Source organism: Myotis nattereri (assembly GCF_964212035.1).
Source record: "Myotis nattereri genome assembly, chromosome: 3".
NCBI classification, from domain to species: domain Eukaryota; kingdom Metazoa; phylum Chordata; class Mammalia; order Chiroptera; family Vespertilionidae; genus Myotis; species Myotis nattereri.
The window spans coordinates 93,615,406-93,634,711 of NC_138077.1; positions in this window are offsets into that span (position 1 = coordinate 93,615,406).

Below are 19,306 nucleotides of genomic sequence, written 5' to 3' on the forward strand. Positions count from 1 at the left end.
GATGCACAGAGTAGCAGAGTGGATAAAAATCAAAACTCAACCATATGCTGCCTATAAGAGACACATCTGCAAAGACAAAGTTAGATTTAATGTAAAAGGATGAAAAATGATTCTCTAAGGAAATAACATCCACAAAACAGCAGATGTACCCATACTTATATCTAACAAAGTATTTTTCAAAATAACAAAGATAAGAAGAGACAAAGATGGACACTTAATAGTGATAAAGGGAACACTACATCAAGAAAACATAACACTTCTTAATATATATGCACCCAACCAGGGAGCATTGAAATATATAAAACAACTACTCACAGAACTAAAGGGAGAAACAGATCAAAACACAATCATAGTTGGAGGCTGTAATATTCCATTGACAGCTCTAGACAGATTAACCAAACAAAAAATCAATTAAAAAAATTATTGGCCTTAAATGAAACACTAGACCAAATGGATATAATTGACATTTACAGAACATTTCATCCCAGAACATCAGACTATAGTCTTCTCCAGCACACATGGAACATTCTTAAGTACAGACCATATTTTGGGTCACAGAACTAGCATCAAAAAATTCAAGATGATTGAAATTATACCACGCATATTCTCTGACCATGATGCCTTAAAATTAGAAATCAACTGCCAAAAGAAAGAAACCCACAAATATGTGGAGATTAAACAAAATACTACTAAGAAATGACTGGGTCAAATAAGAAATAAAAGATGAGATCAAAAGATATATAGAGACAAATAAGAATGACAATACAATATATCAAAAACTCTGGGATGCAGCAAAAGCAGTAATAAGAGGGAAGTTTTATATCAGTATAGGCCTATCTGAAGAAACAAGAGAAATTCCAAGTAAACAATCTAACATCACATCTTAAAATACTAAAAAAAAAAGAACAAAAGCAACCCAAACTCAGCAGGAAAAAAATAAAATTAGAGAAGAATTAAGTGAAATAGAGAACAAAAAAGACTACACAAAAAGTGAATAAAACAAAGAGCTGGTTCTTTGAATAGATTAATAAAATTGACAAACCCCTGGCTGGACTCAATAAGAAAAAAAGGGGAAAGACCCGTATAAATAAAATCAGAAATAAGAGAGGAGAAGTAACCACAGACATCACAGATATTCAAGGATCATATTAGAATATTATGAAAGACTTTATGCCACCAAATAAAAAAACCTGGAAGAAATTGATAAGTTCCTAGAAATACAGAACCTTCCTATACTAAATCATGAAGAATTTGATAATCTAAAATAGACCGATCATCAGTGAAAAAATTGAAACAACCATCAAAAACCTGCCAAGAAACAAAAGTCCAGGACCAGATGGCTTCACCAGTGAATTCTACCAAACATTAAAAGAAGATTTAAAACATATCCTTCTCAAAATCTTGCCAAAAATTGAACAGGCGATACTTCCCATCATATTCTACAAGGCCAATATAACCCTGATACCAAAAACTGGTGAAGGTAACACCAAAACATAAAACTACAGACCAATATTTCTGATGAATATAGATGCAAAAATCCTAACCAAAATATTAGCTAATCAAATACAACAGTACATCCAAAAAGTAATACATCATGATCAAGTGGGTATCATTCCAGGGACACAAGGATGGTTCAACATACACAAATCAAACAATGTAATATGCCATGTTAACAAAAGAAATACACCATTTTCAAATGCAACCAAAAGAATGAAATAGCTAGAAATAAACTTACCAAAGAACGTGAAAGACCTATATTCTGAAAATTACAAAGCATTACTAAGAGAGACTGAAAAAGATGAAACAAAATGGAAAAATATCCAGTGCTCATGGATTGGAAGAATCAACATAGTTAAAATGGACATATTACCCAAAGCAATGTACAGATTTAATGAAATCCTCATCAAAGTTCCAATGTCATTTTTAAAGAAATAGAACAAGAAATCATCAGATTTGTATGGAACCACAAAAGACCCTGAATAGCCAAAGAAGTTCTGAGAAAAAAGAACAAACCTGGAGGTATCATACTACCTGACTTCAAATTATACTACAGAGCTATAATAATCAAAATAACATGGTGTTGGCAGAGAAACAGACACACAGATCAATAGAACATAATAGAGAGCCCAGCTCTAAAACCACATGTATATGGACAATATAATTTTTGGCTAGAAGGAGCCAGAAACACACAATGGAGTAAAGTTAGTCTCTTCAATAAATGGTGCTGGGAAAACTGGAAAGCCACATGTAAATGAATGAAATTGGCTTATAGTTTGTTCCATGTACAAAAATTAATTCAAAATGGATTAAAAACCTAAATAAAAGGCTTGAAATAATAAGTTCCATAGAAGAAAATATAGGCACCAAACTTATGGACCTTGGTCATAGAGAACATTTTATGAACTTGACCCCAAAGGCAAGGAAAGTAAAGGCAAAAATAAATGAATGGGACTATTTCAAACTTCTGCACAGTAAAAGAAACTGACAACAAAACAAAGAGGCAGCAAACCAGATGAGAAATGATATTTGCAAACAGTAGCTCCAACAAAGATTTACTTTCCAAAATATTCAAAGAACTCATAAAACTTAACACCAAACAAGCAAACAGCACAGTCTAAAAGTGGTCAGAGGACCTGAAAATACATCTCTTCCAAGAAGACATACAAACAGCCAAAAGATATATGAAAAGATGTTTAACCTTACTGGCAACTAGGGAAATGCAATTCAAAACTATAATGGATACCACCTTTTACCTGTTAGAATGGCCATTATCAACAAGCAAAGCAATAACAAGTGTTAGAAAAGTTGCAGGAAAAAAAAGGTACCCTTTCACTGCTGGTGGGAATGTAGACTGTTATAACCACAGTGGAAAGCAGTCTGGTGATTCCTCTAAAAATTAAGAATAGAACTACCAGAATCTAGCTACCTTATGACTCAGCAATCCTTGGTATATACCTGAAAAACTTGAAATCATGTATTCACAAAGATATATGCACCCCGCTCCTCATTGCAGCATTATTCATAGTGGACAAGACATGGAAGCAAGCAAAAAACATGGAAGCAAGCAAAATGGCCTGTGAAAAAGGACTGGATGTGGTACATATACACAATGGAATATTACTCAGCCATAAGAAAGGATGAAATACTGCCATTTGCAACAACATGGATGGACCTTGAGAACATTATGCTATGTGAAATAAGTCAGTCAAAGAAAGCTAAGATCTGTATGATTTCACTCATATGTGGGATATAAAACTGTGTGGTGATTGCCAAAGGAAGGGGGTGTGGGGAGAAGAGGATCCTAATATAAGGTGACAGGAGAAGATCTGATTTTGGGTGGAGGGCACACAGTGCAATATACAGACCTTGTAAAATAGAAACCCACACCTGAAACTGTGTTCATATTGAACAATGTCACCACAATCAATTTAATAAATAAATATTTTTAAATGTTCTCTGAAAGATAAAAGGCACATCTGATAAAGGACTCTTATCCAAAATATATAAAGCACATTTATAACTCAATAATAAAAAATAAACAACCTAAATTTAAAAATGGGCCAAAGTCCTGAACAGATATCTCGCCAAAAGAAAGTAATATATTCAACATCATATGGCATCAGGAGAATGCAAATTAAAACCACAATGAGATATCACTACACACCACTTGGACACTGACAATACCAAATGCTGGCTAGGATGAGAAGCAAAAGAACTCTTTCATAGCTCATGGGAATGCAAAATGCTACAACCACTTTGAAAGAAAGTCTTTCAGTGTCTTATATTTTTTAACATACCATAATCCAGTAATCACACGACTCAATATTTATCCAAATGAGTTGAGAACTTATGTCTACACAATAATCTGTATGTGGATGTTTATAGCAACTTTATTCATAATTGCCAAAACTTGGAAGCAACCAAGATGTCCTTTAATAGGGAAACGGATAAATTGTGGTATATCCAGACAATAAAATATTATTCAGTATTAAAAAGAAATGAACTATCAAACCATGAAAAAAAAAACCTGGAAAAAAAACTTAAGTACATATTACTAAGTGAAAGAAGCAAATCTGAAAAGACCACATACTGTATGACAGCAACTATATGATATTGTGAAAAGCCAAAACAATGGAGACCATCTATAATAATAAAAGCATAATATGCTAATTAGACTGGACAGCCGAACGAACTTCCAGACATCCTTCTGGATGACCTTCTGGATGAAGCCAGGGATGTGAAGGCTGGGGCAAGTCACAGCGAATTCCATACATCGGGCCCCTAGTAAAAAGATAAGTGGTTGGTTAGGGGAGAGAGAGGTGTGAATAGGCAAAGCACAGGGATTTTTAAGAGGAGTAAAACTATTCAGAATGATAATAAAAGAGTGGATACACGTCATTATACATTTGTCCAAACCCATAGAATGTATGGATTACCCCAGGGTAAACTATGGTCTTGGGGTGATACTTATACATGAATGTAGCTTCATTGTAACAAATATACCAATCTGGTGGGGGATGGTGATAGTAGGGAAAACCATACATGTTTGGGACAGGAATATATGGGAAACTCTGTATTTTTTCTACTTGCTTACTTTTTTATTGATTAAGTTATTACATATGTGTCCTTATCCCCACATTACCCCCTGTTGCCCCCACTCATGCCCTCACCCCCCTGTTGTCTGTGTCCATTGGTTAGGCCTATATGCTAGCATATAAGTCCTTTGGTTGATCTCTCCCCTTTACCCCCACCCTCCCCTACCTTCCCTCTGAGGTTTGACGGTCTGATTGATGCTTCTCTGTCTCTGGATTTGTTTTTGTTCATCAGTTTATGTTGTTCATTATATCCCACAAATGAGTGAGATCATGTGATATTTATCTTTCTCTGACTGGCTTATTTCACTTAGCATAATGCTCTCCAGTTCCATCCATGCTGTTGCAATTGGTAAGAACTCCTTCTTTTTTACCGCCATGTAGTATTCCATTGTGTAGATGTACCACCATTTTTTAATCCACTCATCTGCTGATGGGCACTTAGGCTGTTTCCAAATCTTAGCTATGGTGAATTGTGCTGCTATGAGCCGAGGGGTGCATATATCCTTTCTAATTGGTGTTTCTAGTTTCTTGGGATATATTCCTAGAAGTGAAATCACTAGGTCAAATGGAGGCTCAATTTTTAGTTTTATGAGGAAACTCCATACTGTTCTCCACAGTGGCTACACCAGTCCGCATTCCCACCAGCAGTGCATGAGGGTTCTTTTTTCTCCACATCCTCGTCAGCACTTGTTGTTTGTTGATTTGTTGATGATAGCCATTTTGATAGGTGTGAGATACCACATTGTTGTTTTGATTTGAATCTCTCGGATGATTAGTGACTTTGAACATGTTTTCATATGTCTTTTGGCCTATCTTCTGTCTTCTTTCAAAAAGTATCTATTTAGGTCCATTGCCCATTTTTTGATTGGGTTGTTTATCTTCCTTTTGTTAAGTTGTATGAGTTCCCTGTAAATGTTGGCGATTAAACCCTTATCACTGATAACATTTGCAAATATGTTTTCCCAAAAGACCTATACGCAGAAAACTACAAGACACTGAAAAAGGAGATAGAGGAAGACATAAACAGATGGAAGAACATACCATGTTCATGGATTGGTAGATACAACATGATCAAGATGTCCACACTACCCAAAGCAATCTATAGATTCAATGCACTCCCCATTAAAATACCAATGGCATATTTCACAGACCTAGAAAAAACTTTCCAAAAATTCATCTGGAATAAAAAAAGATCCCAAATAGCTGCAGCAATCCTGAAAAAGAAGAACAAAGTAGGTGGGATCTCAATACCAGATATCAAGCTGTATTACAAAGCCACTGTTCTCAAAACTGCCTGGTACTGACACAGAACAGAAATACAGATCAATGGAATAGAATAGAGAACCCAGAAATCGACCCAAACTACTATGCTCAATTAATATTCGACAAAGGAGGAGTGAACATACAATAGAGTCAAGACAGTCTCTTCAATAAATGGTGTTGGGAAAATTGGACAGATACATGCAAAAAAAATGAAACCAGATCACCAACTTACACCATACACAAAAATAAACTCAAAATGGATAAAGGACTTAAATGTAAGATGGGAAACCATAAAAATACTAGAGGAATCCACAGGCAGCAAAATCTCAGACATATGCCGAAGCAATTTTTTCACTGATACAGCACCTAGGGCAATGGAAACTAAAGAGAAAATAAACAAATGGGACTACATCAAAACAAAAAGCTTTTGCACAGCAAAGGAAACCATCAACAAAACAACAAGAAAACCTCTATATTTTTATTCAACTTTGCTATGAGCCTAAATTTGCTCTAAAAATAAAGGTTATTAATTTTTAATTAATTCTTAAAGTATTATTATGTAAACTTACTTGTCCTATGTATCTCATGGGTCTGTTGTGTGAAGGAAAGGGTCTGATGAATTTTAAAATACTTCAAATAAATAACTCTACTTTCATCTTCACCAAATTTAAACTTTTTCTTTCAGCTGTTTTATCTAGTAGAGCGTACAGTGCCTGTATCAACTCAGAAACCAAGAAGGAAAGTAGATAACCATTCTTCATGCTAAAATCATTCTTGTCCCCTATATCCAAATCATCACTATATTTTGTCTTTAAAATTTAGCTTGAACCCATTTTCTCCTCTTCCTTACCTCCAAAACCATTGCCTTGGGTACATACTAGAATCATCTGGGGAAACTTTTAAAGCTCTAATACCTAGACATCACCCCAGTTAAGTTATAGCAGGAGTGGAAAATACAGGGTAATAACCACTTTTTTCCCTCAACAATAAACTTGAACTACCTTAGGTGTCATTTCAACATTATTTACCAGTTTTGCTTACATGTCAAGGAGGGCAACAGCCAAGACTACTGGTGATTGAAGCTTTAATGAATTATTTTGATTGCTTATTTCAGAAAGGCTCTCTGTTTTACATGAAATCCTCCTCAATTATTGAAATGCTGATCTAAATTCTCTGATGCAGACTTGTGTATTTGCTTTAAGTTATCCTCACTGTTTTCTAATAGCATGAGTTTATCTGACAGAGAAATAGCTGCCTTGTCTCCATGTAATTATTGGAGCCACACAAGTAAATTTGAAATTACTGTCTTATAGTTAAATTTTTAACTGAAAACCAGCTGCGAGAACACCCATTCTTTGTTATCAGCAGCATTTATTTTTTAAAAAATATTTAAGCCCTAACCGGTTTGGCTCAATGGATAGAGCGTCGGCCTGCGGACTCAAGGGTCCCAGGTTCGATTCCAGCCAAGGGCATGTACCTTGGTTGCAGACACATCCCCAGTAGGGAGTGTGCAGGAGGCAGCATACTGGGATAAATCCCACGTGGTCATGGTGTATGATCTTTCTAATGTAATGTTGGATCTGACTTGCTAGAATTTTGTTGAAGATTTGGGCATCTATGTTCATCAGGAATATTGGCCTGTAATATTTTTATCTGGGTTTGGGATTAGGGCAATGCTGGCTTCATAAAAATTGCTTGGAAGTGTGCCTTCCTCTTGACTTTTTTGGAATTGTTTGAGAATAGGTGTGAGTTCTTTTTTGAATGTTTGGTAAAACTCCCTTGTGAAGCCATCCAGATCAGCACTTTTGTTTGCTGGAAGTTTTTTGATTACTGCTTCAATTTCATCAATAGTTAGCCTATTCAGATTTTATGTTTCTTCCTCATTGAGTTTTGGAAGATTGTATTTTTCTAGGAATAGGTCCATTTCACCTAAGTTGTCCAGTTTTTTTGGAGTAGATTTGTTTCTTGTATTTTTTTTTACAATCCTCTGTATGTCTGCGGGATCAATTATACTTTACCTCTTTCATTTCTGAATTTGTTGCTTGGTGAGCCTGGCTAGAGGTTCATCAATCTTGTTTATACTTTCAAAGAACTGGCTCTTGGTTTTATTGATCTTTTGTATTGGTTTTTTGGTCTCTATGTCATTTATTTCCACTCTTATCCTTATTATTTCCTTCCTTCTGCTTACTCTGGGCTTTTCTTGTTGATGTCTTTCTAATTCTTTAAGTTGTAGGGTTAGATAATTTATTACCATTTTTTTTTTTTTTTTTTTTTTTTTAGTTAGGCCTGTAGATCTATGAACTTCCCTCTCAAGACTGCTTTCACTGTGTCCCATAGAATTTGGATTGATGTGTTTTCATTGTGATTTGTTTCAAGAATGCTTTTTATTTCTTCTTTCATCTCTTTGCTAACCCAATCATCTATATAATAAAAGCCTAAACAACCATTACGGCAGAACAACTGGTCTCTATGATGTGCACTGACCACCAGGGGCAGACGCTCAATGCAGGAGCTATCCCCTGGTGGTCAGTGCACTCCCACAGGAAGAGCAGCCGCTCATCCAGAAGCCGGGCTCACTGCTGGCGAACATAGCGGAGGTGGTGGGAGCCTCTCCTTCCTCCGTGGCAGCACAAAGAAGTAGTGAGCCAAGTGGTAAGGTGCCTGCTACTAAAGAGCAGTGAGTCAAGTGGTAAGGAACAAGAAGACGGGCGGTAAGGAGTGAGGGGTTGCAGATTGGGATAGGGATGTCTGAGTGCCAGCTTAGGCCCGATTTGGAATGGATCTAAGCTGGAAGGTGGACATCCCCCGAGGGGTCCTGGACTGGAAGAGGGTGCAAGCCTGGCTGTGGGATCCTCTCTCACAGTGCACAAATGTTATGCACCGTGCCTCTAGTTGTTTTGTATCATGCTATTTAGCCTCCAAGTCCTTGATTATTTTTCATTGAGAAGATGATTGACATGATTTCTATATTCTTGAATTTGAATATACTTTACCTGTGTCCCAATATGTGGCCTATATTTGAAAATGGCCCATATGCACTTGGGAAGAATGTATATTCTGTAACTTTGGGGTTAAATGTTTTGAAGATGTCAATTAATTCCATCTGCTCTAGTAAGTCATTTAGGATTGATGTTTCTTTGTTGATTTTTTGTTTAGAGAATTTATCCAGTGTTGTCAATGGGCTATTAAAATTCTCTACTATGATTGTATTGCTGTCAGTCTCTCCCTTGATATCTTCCAGAAGATTTTTTTCATGCATTTGGGTGCTCCTGCTTTCAGTGCATATATGTTATTCAGAGTTATATCTTCTTGTTGAATTGCTCCCTTTAGTATTATAAGGTGCCCCTTTCTTAATCTTGTTATGGCTTTCACTTTAAGGTCTATTTTGTCATATATAAGTGTTGCTACCCCAGCTTTTTTTTTCATTTCCATTTGCCTGAAATTTTTTTTCCATCCCTTCACTATCAGTCTTTGTAAGTCCTTTGTTCTGAACTGGGTCTCTTGTAGACAGCAAATGTATAGGTCATGTTTTCTTTTCCATTCAGCTACCCTAAGTCCATTTAAGTTTAAGGTGATTCTTGATAGATACTTTATGTTGCCATTTTTATTCTTTATGCCTGTGTTCCTCCATCCTTTTCTATCACTTCTATTTACAGCAGTCCTTTTAGCATATCTTGCATTGCTGGCATGATGGTAATAAATTCTCTTGGCCTTTTTTTTTTTCTTTTTGTCTGTGAAGCTCCTGACTTCACCTTCAATTTTGAATGATAGCCTTGCTGGGTATAGTATTCTTGGATTCAGTTCCTCATTTTACATCACTTTCTATATTTCATTCCATTCTCTTCTGGCTTGATGTGTTTCTTTGGGGAAATCAGTTGATAGTTTAATGGGAGATCCCTTGTAGATAACTTTCTATCTCTCTAGCCTTTAAGATCCTGACTTTGTAATTGGTGTTTGCCAATTTAATTATGATGTGCTTTGAGGTCAAGTCTTTTTTGGTTCACCTTGTTTGGGACTCTGTGTGCTTCCGAATTTGTGTGACTTTTTTCTTTTCCAAATTAGGGGATTTTTCTGTCATTATTTCTTCAAACAGGTTTTTTTCCCTTGCTCAGTTTCCTCTCCTTCTGGTACCCCAATTATGTGGATGTAGTTTCATTTCATGTTGTCCCAAAGCTCCCTTAGGCTCACCTCCTGCTCTTTAAGTTTTTTCCCCACTTGCTGCTTTGCTTGTGTTTGTTTTCTTACCTTTTCTTCTAACTCGCTGATGGTGTCCTCAGCTTCTTCTAGTCTATTGCTTAATCTTTCCATTGTGTTCTTTTTGCAACTATGTCATTCTTCATTTCTTCTTGATTCTTACACCTGTTGTTGAATTTGTCTTCCATACTTTTCAGTGTCCTTATAACCATTGCTCTGAATTCTTTCTCTGACAAATGTCTTGGCCCCATTTCATTTATTTCATTTCCTGGTGATTATTCCTTTTCTTTCATATGGGGGTTGTTTTTGTCTCACCATTTTTCCTGTTTCTTTGAGATTGTTTCTATGTATTAGACCAAACTTCTATGTCACACAGATTTTTGAGTTTGTCTTATATTAGATGTTTTGTGGAACTCAGTGGTGCAATCTCTCAAGTCTTCTGGGCTGAGTATTCAGGGGATGCCCACTATAGGGGATATTTGGGTTCTCTTGATTTAGTTGGGTTTTGAGTGTTATTGTCCCTCAGGGTGTCTGGTTATGTGGTTCACTCTCTATTTTGTTGACTGAACAGCACAAAATACAACTCAAAGAGATACAACACAAAAGGAACAAAACATGCACATACTCACGGCACTGATAATTCCAATAAAAAGTGACCACAAGAGAAAAGAGAATTAGGAAAGAGAAAAGAGAGCAAAAATGATATCTAGAAAGGAAACAAAATGCAAGAGAGAAAAGAATAAGAAGAAAAAATATATAGGGAGAAAACACAACAAAACAAACAAATAAACCAAAAATTGCAAACAACAAACACCCAGAAAAAAGGAAGCACAGAATCTGTAAAGGCAGATCTTATATATAGAAAGTAAGGTTAAGAAATTGAATGAATAAGGGAAGGGACACAGTTCAGTATAGAGGAGGTAGAAATCAAATGGGTGGATAAGAAGAAAATAAAAATAAATAAATAAATAAATAAATAAATAAATAAATAATAAAACAACAGAAAATTTTTTAACTTACCTGTCCATTTGTTCTTCTATTTTTGGAAAAGGAGGATAGAGAAGAGAGCAGATAAGCTTGAGTTTAGTGAGTGAAACTAATTGCACTTTGGAGAAGAAGAGAGCAAGAGAGGAGAGGAGAAACAAAAACATTAAAAATAATGGACTAATGAAGAAAAAGAAGTGAGAAGTGTGCATAGAATTAGAGCAGGAGAGAGTAAAATAAATATATGAGTAAGCCAACAGAGACTACAATAATAAGAACACATCAATAAAGCAGATTAAGAAGATCAATATTCAACAAGGGGTAAAAAGAAAAGAAAGAAAAAACCAAAGCAGGAACAGGAGAAGAAAGAACAGGATGAAAAATGGATAAGTGAGGAAGAAAAGGGTGGAAAAAAAGAAAAAATAAGATAAAATAAAATAACAATAAAAAATAGAATGAAGAAAAAATAATACAAAATATAAAAGATTAAAAAAAGATTTTAAAAATTGTAAATAAAAGATAAAAAAGTGAAGTGTCATTTGCTTCAGCCAAATTTTAACACCACATGGGGGCTGGTTTAAGACCCCATTCTTCTGTTCTGTCTGCCACTTCTCAGTTTCCTGTTAGGTAGTGAGCACCATGTTGAAGTTCCAAGCGATCCACCACTCCTCTGTATCTGTCTCCATAGGCTTGGCTGCAAGCAGGTGGCACAAATCGGCTGCTTTTCCTATCTGCCTTCTGTCAATCTTAATCACTCTAGTATCTGTTTCTGACAAGGCTTTGGTGGGGGTGGTGCTGTATTGCTTTCCGGGATGATTGGTCCCTCCGCAACCCAGTCCCCAAGGGCTCCCTGGAGCTACTCAGAGTCTTTGTTTCCTCTGCAAAGGTGTAGTCTTGGTGCAGCTGCACCAGCTGCCTCAGGCTGCTGGGAGGGGATGGCTCTTCAGGAGAAAAATGGCTGCTTAGGTTTAGAGAGACCTGAATACCTCAATGCTGGATTCCTGTTCACAGCTCCCTGTCTTGCTCCCCTCCACAGCCTCTTCCCAGCCTCCACAAAACTGTACCTCCACCTGCACCACAACCTGTTTGTATTTGAAAGGTCCTATGAATTGGGTTTAGTGAATAAAAGCAAAGACAAAACAGAGGCAAAACAACCACACAACTGTGAGTTCCTCTCCCCCCAGCACCACACAGCTCAGGCAGCTCTTCAGGCAGCCTTTCTGGGGGCAGACTCTCGTGGCTGTGGACTTAGATCTAGATTACTCAACCTCCAAAGCCCTGTGGACTTCCTTTCCTCAGTTGGATGTTACACTTGTTCCCAAGGGACGCAGACTTGGTGCAATGTAACTTCCTTCTGACCCTCTCAACCTGGTGGTCATGCATCTCTCTGCAGCCCAGATCCCCAATCCTACTGTTCTGCATGAGTCCTCTGCCCTTTCCATCTGTGAATTGTCTCACCAGCTGTGTCTAATTCACCAATTCTGGGTGGATATTATTTGATTTAGACGCTCTTTCTATCAGTTCTGAGACAAGGTGCAAGACACATTTGCCTATTTGGCTGCCATTTTCTCCAATATTCAATATTCTTGATCCACTAATTTTGTGGTCCTGAAGTTTCTTTCTCCTTCTTTGTACTCAGTAGCTGGCTACTCGGAGTGTGGGCTTTTCTTGTGTTGTGTCCTCATCTCCACTCAGCCGGCTCTTTCCACTTCTCTGGTCTGCTCCTTGCCTGCCATCTGGCTCCCTCACTTCTCCATTTCCTTCTCTTTACATAAAACATCTTAATGAAATTTACTTCCAATTCTTACTCTACCATTCTCTCTTAAAACCACTGAATTTAAGATTTTACATTAAAGAGAGAAAGAAGCAACATGTGTGTAAAGTTTCCACAATGGGAAGTCCATTTTAAACTCAGAGTTTTGGGACTGATCACATAGTTTCTTCCTAACAACTAGAAAAAACAAACAAACAAACAAACAAAAAACAGACTCACAGAAGGAAAGCAGATGCCACTATACTAGTAAATTATATTGTTTGCACAAACAATCTAGATTCAACAAAATTACTTCATTAGTTAGGGCAGTGGTCGGCAAACTGCAGCTCGCGAGCCACATGCGGCTCTTTGGCCCCTTGAGTGTGGCTCTTCCACAAAATACGACTTCTGCGCATGGGCCACGAAGTTTCAATTGCACTGTACATGCGCGCCCACATGTATTTTGTGGAAGAGTCACACTCAAGGGGCCAAAGTGCCGCATGTGGCTCGCGAACTACAGTTTGCCGACCACTGAGTTAGGGAATGATTTGGAAGCCACGTTTTCAAACACCAGTCAACTGTGAACCTTGCAAACAAGCCCACTAAAGAGAGTAGCCTCTTCCATTGTGTTAACCTTTTTGTGCATCACACACACAAAGATATTTTGATACTCTAATCTTTTTATTTTGATTCATTTTTGTTGTTGCTACTAACAAAGAGTTATTGAGAATCGATTGATTATTGATTTATGACTAAATTATATTTTTAAAATAAACCTATTTTAATTTACTTAACAAAATCAAATTGTATAAATTATTTATCTACTCCAATAATGGCTGTTTTCATTGCTGTCATAAATTACTAAGAAATTTAACTTGTGTTTTCAAGTTCTATATTCTCTGTTTTATTATTATGAGTAAATATGTAATACTTTCTAACCAAGTTACTGCATTAGATTACCCAATAGGTTATAAAAAATATATGTCATGGATGAATTTTAAAAGGAAAAATAAATTCAGTAATTTATGGCAGAATCCATTTTGTAAAAGTTCTACACCCTGATATTTACAAATGTTAAGTATAGGCTAATAACTGCTCTTAATTTATCAAATATTTTTTCTATGCATGTTTTGCTAAAGGTACAGTCATTCCACTCAAAGTTTTAATAGAGCTCTGGGAGCTACTTGCCCAGGAGAGCAAAATATTGGTCTATGTGACTTTTGGATGTATTATGATATAGTAGACACACTGTAATAAATGACATGCACACTCTACTATGGTACTGGTAACATTTCAAAATTCCTCATAGAAAGGGAAAATAAATAGAGATAGATAACTACAATTTATTTTATTTGCACAATTGATTTTATTATAATGAAATGTTATAAAATTAGGAGGTAAAACAAGTCCTTATTTAATGCAAAGAGAAACAAGGTCATCTGAGGAGAGGTGTTAGTGCCGACAATAAGGAAGCAAGTCTGTTTTATCCTTCCTCTCACACATACTGCACTTTGCCTGTGTGATAATTCATGAAGGGAGAAAACAAGTACAGAATTTTAGAGTCAAATAAGATTTTCCCTTTGAATTGTAAAATTATAATTGGCAAATATCTTGCAGCTGTCTCTTAGAATCCGTATTTTCCAAACGTTAATAGGCCCCAAGTTAGCAATAAATGTGAACATTAAATGGAAATCTTTGTTTTGTTTTGTTTTATCAGTGCACACATAGAATCTTCACTTTTACAGTATATTCTTATTATTTGCCAAAGTAATAGTCTATGCCATATGTTAAATGGTAAACATTCTTTTGTTAACTAGTCTTTAAATCCGTTAGTGATTATTTCAAATATTAAAAGCCATTTCTTATAAAACAGGCAGTTTAATTGAAAAGATTAAAATTTTCTATTTAAATTTCCTCTGTAGGTTTACTTTATCTAAGAGGATATATATATATATATATATATATATTTCTACTCATATATATATTTCTAGTCATGATTTTTATATATATATCTCAGGATCAGAACCATTCAAAAACATGGACAGCAAGAATACTGCTATGTTCATTTCTTTTTACAATGTTTTAATTATTCTCACAATTGGAACCAAGATATAATTATTGTTCCCTAAGCCTGTCTGCAATATTGACTAAACTACCAATCATAAAATATTGCTTTGACCATGATGAGGCTTTCCAGAAAATGCCTATTTGTTACAATGAAAACATTCATTTATAAAACACAAAAATAAAATCGATTTTGTTTCAAATACATGTTTATGTTTTTATTTTAAACTTTATAAATGACAGTCCACATATTTTAAAGGATCATGACATTGCATTTATGAACAGAATGAAAACATAGTATAAATATTAGGGTAGGTTTTCTTTGTGAATTAGCATCCTAATTTCTGCCTGGAGTGGGTAATTAAATTTGGCACCATGGACACTTTTCTCACTGTTCAGAATTTTCAACTGTATTTAAAACAGATCACATCCATCTCCTCTGCATCAACATACCAACGAGTCAATGGAAATCGAAACACACCAAAATAGGCACTTCATCCTGCTGCCAAGAGGAGAAGGTTCAGAGCAAAAGGTATAATTAAAAGTATGACTAAGCAGACAGAGTCACATTGAAAAACTTCTCACAAAAGCGAGGAAAAATATTGGAAAAAGAAGCAAGTGCCCCCAAATATCATATTGCCATCTCTGACTGAATCGTTTGAGCTCCACATCTCACTTTTCTGGTGTAGGACCCAGTTGCTATAGAAACTTACAACTGGGAGCTAAATAAAGTAATTTCTATGCTAGTGTTGGTGTCTATAACTTCAGCACCTGATGCTAACCAAATTGTGCTCAATAAACAAATTTAAACTTTAAAAGCCTGCATTGCGATCACAATGCTTTCTATACAACTGATTAATCTCAATTGATCTTGGCTCAGAGCACAAGAACATAAGAAATCTCAGAAACAGAAAAAGACTACTTAAGGTCAATATGCCTGCATCCTTTGTTTTTCTTATCTGATTTCCTACTTTATCCCCATACCTCTATCCTGTCTTAGTTTTAAAATAAAAAGTCAGCTAGCTCGCTCCTCAATTCATCGATAATCCTGCTTTCACTGATCCCTTTTAGACAATTTATTCTATATTAAACCACTCCCTCTTGGCCTCCCCCTTTCCATTTATCCCACTCTAAACCTAAAGAACAAAGAGCTCAGGCAGCCCAATAGATACTTAGGCCTTAATCCTCCCGACAGGGCCTGTTACTGCTGCACATTTGATTGTAAGATTATTCACTATTTGGCAAGAAATCAAAACCCTGAAGTAGCTTCCTAATACCCCTGTTTGTGTGGGTAGTCAGACACTCCCCCATTATGTCACAAAGCAGTGTGTTTGGCTTTGGTAATGTTCTTTTATTAAGAGAAGTGAGACCACAGGAATAAATATATATGTTTGCATATTTCCCCAGCATCACTTTAGACAGGAACAATGTTGGCAGCTACTGTAAAAGCCCTTTGTTCTTCTCCAGTGAGCCCACGTATTTCAAGACAGTGTCACTGTGAGAATTTAAAGTATGAAAAAAAAAAGCATTTGAATGTATTACCTCATTAAAGCACATGCATGTCAAGCATCAAATGCATGTACTTGCAAATTTGTTTATTCTTATCAGAGATTTGCAGTGATAAGTATTTAAAGGTTGACTTCTATCATTAAAATATTGTGTTTGTTTCACATTTATAAATACCTTGGCTTCAGTCCCAATGAACAAGTTGGAGGCTCAGATGAATCTACCTATGATCTGGGATCTCAAAGCCACAACCAGCCCAAGGCAGTGTATTTGACACTAATAAGAAATGCGTATTGCCTAATGATGGAAAAAATAGGTCAGGTGACACAATCATTTTTTCAGAATTAATGATTTATATTTCTACCAAGGCTTTATTACAGGAAGGAAGAAAGGAAGGAAGGAAGGAAGGAAGGAAGGAAGGAAGGAAGGAAGGAAGGAAGGAAGGAAGGAAAGAAGGGAGGAAGGGAGGAAGGGCAAAGTTCATCCAACTTCCATAAAATTAAAGGTTTTTTAAAAATTCTTTCCTTTGAAATAAAGATGTAATTTTAGGAGGTAATATTTTCTTTTAATTATCAAGACACAAACACCAGGGGAGAATTTGAAACATCAAAATAGGAACTGATAACATGAGCTCACCATGCATGCATAAACCTCTCCCCCGGGTTCCTCTGGATTCTTACTGCTACCTTGGCTTCTGTCCAATGAGCTTTTTAAAAGCAAAGAGAAATCGCTGGGGGATTAAACCTAAGAATTGACCTGCTACTACCACTCGGTGTTTGACCAAAATTCTCATTAGGAGACAACATGGAATAGTTTTTAGCTGCAAAAAGGGACCCAAGAGAATAACAGAAACATATTAGCTTAACTGCTGGATACACGGTGCTGCCTGTATACCGAAACAAAAACATCCTGGGAGAGATATCAGCTATGTCAGAAACAGTCAGCTAACAACTGTCAGCTGGGATTGTTGACTCGCATTTTAATGCACTGAGCAGCATTTGGAAGCAGGTGACTTCGAAAAAAGGATGGGGACATGAAATTTTGTTAGATATAGAGACAGAGGAAAAATGAAATTTGGTAACTCTCTTTTTTTCATTATTTCTATATGTTTGGGAGATTTTACTTCATTTTTCCCTGCATGTGAAACCTCAATTCTCATATATTTGCATAGATATAAATAACAGGCTCTGTCATTACACAATGCAGAGCAGCACTTACCAGTCATTTTATGAATACTTGTTTTATATAGGAAGGAGTGGAAGGCAGAAGCCAATGAGGGGGAAAGAATGGAGGGGGAAATAAACCCTGAATGAATTGTCACCGAGAAAAGGAACAGGGAGCAGAAGTGGGTACAGATGAGGCTGAGCGCAGGCATCAGAATGCTTAGATGTCAGTCTCAAGAGGTCAGTGGCAGGTGGTTGCGTGGCTCTGGCCAGGTGGTCAGTCAGCACTCCCTAGTAGTATTTGGCATTCAAGTCAAGCAGCTGCAAAGTGGAAACTGCCCAGCAGCTTTGTAGAAAGAGAGAGACACAGGCCATTTTATGGTTGCAGGCTCCCATCCAATAGCGATAGGAGAGGGCCAAGGACACTGGCCTGTGCCCCTAATGGAAAGAGAAGAACTGTTCTACAATACCGAGAGAGCACTAGGCAGGAAAGAGAACACAGTCCAGGGTGTCAAGAAGTCCCTGGAGTTAAAGAGGGAAAAATCATTTGGCAAGTGTGGTATCCTTTGGAGAAAAGATTGGCAAGAATGAATGGGACCACAGGGCAGTCTACCCTGCAAACCTTTCATAGATTGATGGTGATTTAAGACACACTGAACAATAGGTCTGCTGGTCCTTAGCCCAAAGCTCTTCTACAACCACTGGTTCAAGGCAAATAATCCCATTTTATCACTGTTAGCTTGCTAAGTAGCAACACAAAATTTTTTCATAGGTGTTCCAAAGCTAACCAAATAATATTTAATTTTGTCTTCCATTAAAATAATATCTGGAATGCCTTTCTTCAATAAACATGAAAAAATAGAAATTGTCATAAAGACAGTTTTTCCATTTTTAGCATTTTAAATGTTATAACTATGTACTAGGCATAAATAAAAAAGAATTATACAGACTGTGTCTCTGCCTTCTCGATTATTTTTTAAAACAAAAGATTACCATTATGGTTGTAATACTGCAATGTGTTCTAGAAATTTAATTCTCAAATTTCATTTGCCGCCAATTTATTTCCATTCCTTAAATATATATTGTAATATATTATTTATCTAAATCTAGGGTTTGGGGCAAAGGTTATTCAATATGTCGTGGTAAATCTTTTAAATTCTCATTTGGATTGCAAGTTTTGGAAGACGCTACTTAATACATAGCATCTAGAGGATTAACAAAAGGACTGCACGAGGTATCAAGTGAATATATAAGCCAGGTCCAGGGTTAAATATAAAATCTAAACATTCTTATATGCATTTAAATATAATATTTCATTTCTTATATTTAGATTGAATAGCTCTTCTTTAGTGTCTTAACAAAGATTTGTGTTTAATTGTGAAAATAAACAAAATTCTGGACATCACGGGTGTTGTAGCACAGTGGACAGGGCACTGAATTTAGAGAATTATAAATTGATTACTCAGTCTTACTTTATTTTTTGTCCATTTTTTGCATCATGCATAAAAAAGGAATATATAAACAATAGTAATATTTAATACCTGGGTATCCAACATAAAGCTCAAGACATAGAATTTTATTAAACCTCCTGTGTGTCTTTTCCCAAATCTTTACTAATCCAGAGGAATTTTTTTTTATCTACCATATTTTGTTTTTCTTTAGCTTTTTACCACTCATCTTTTTGTTTCTTCATAATACGTTTCATTTTGCATATTTTGAACTCCACACTTCTGTTGTTAGTTTTCATTCACCATCATATTTTTGAGGGTCATCCATGTTGATAT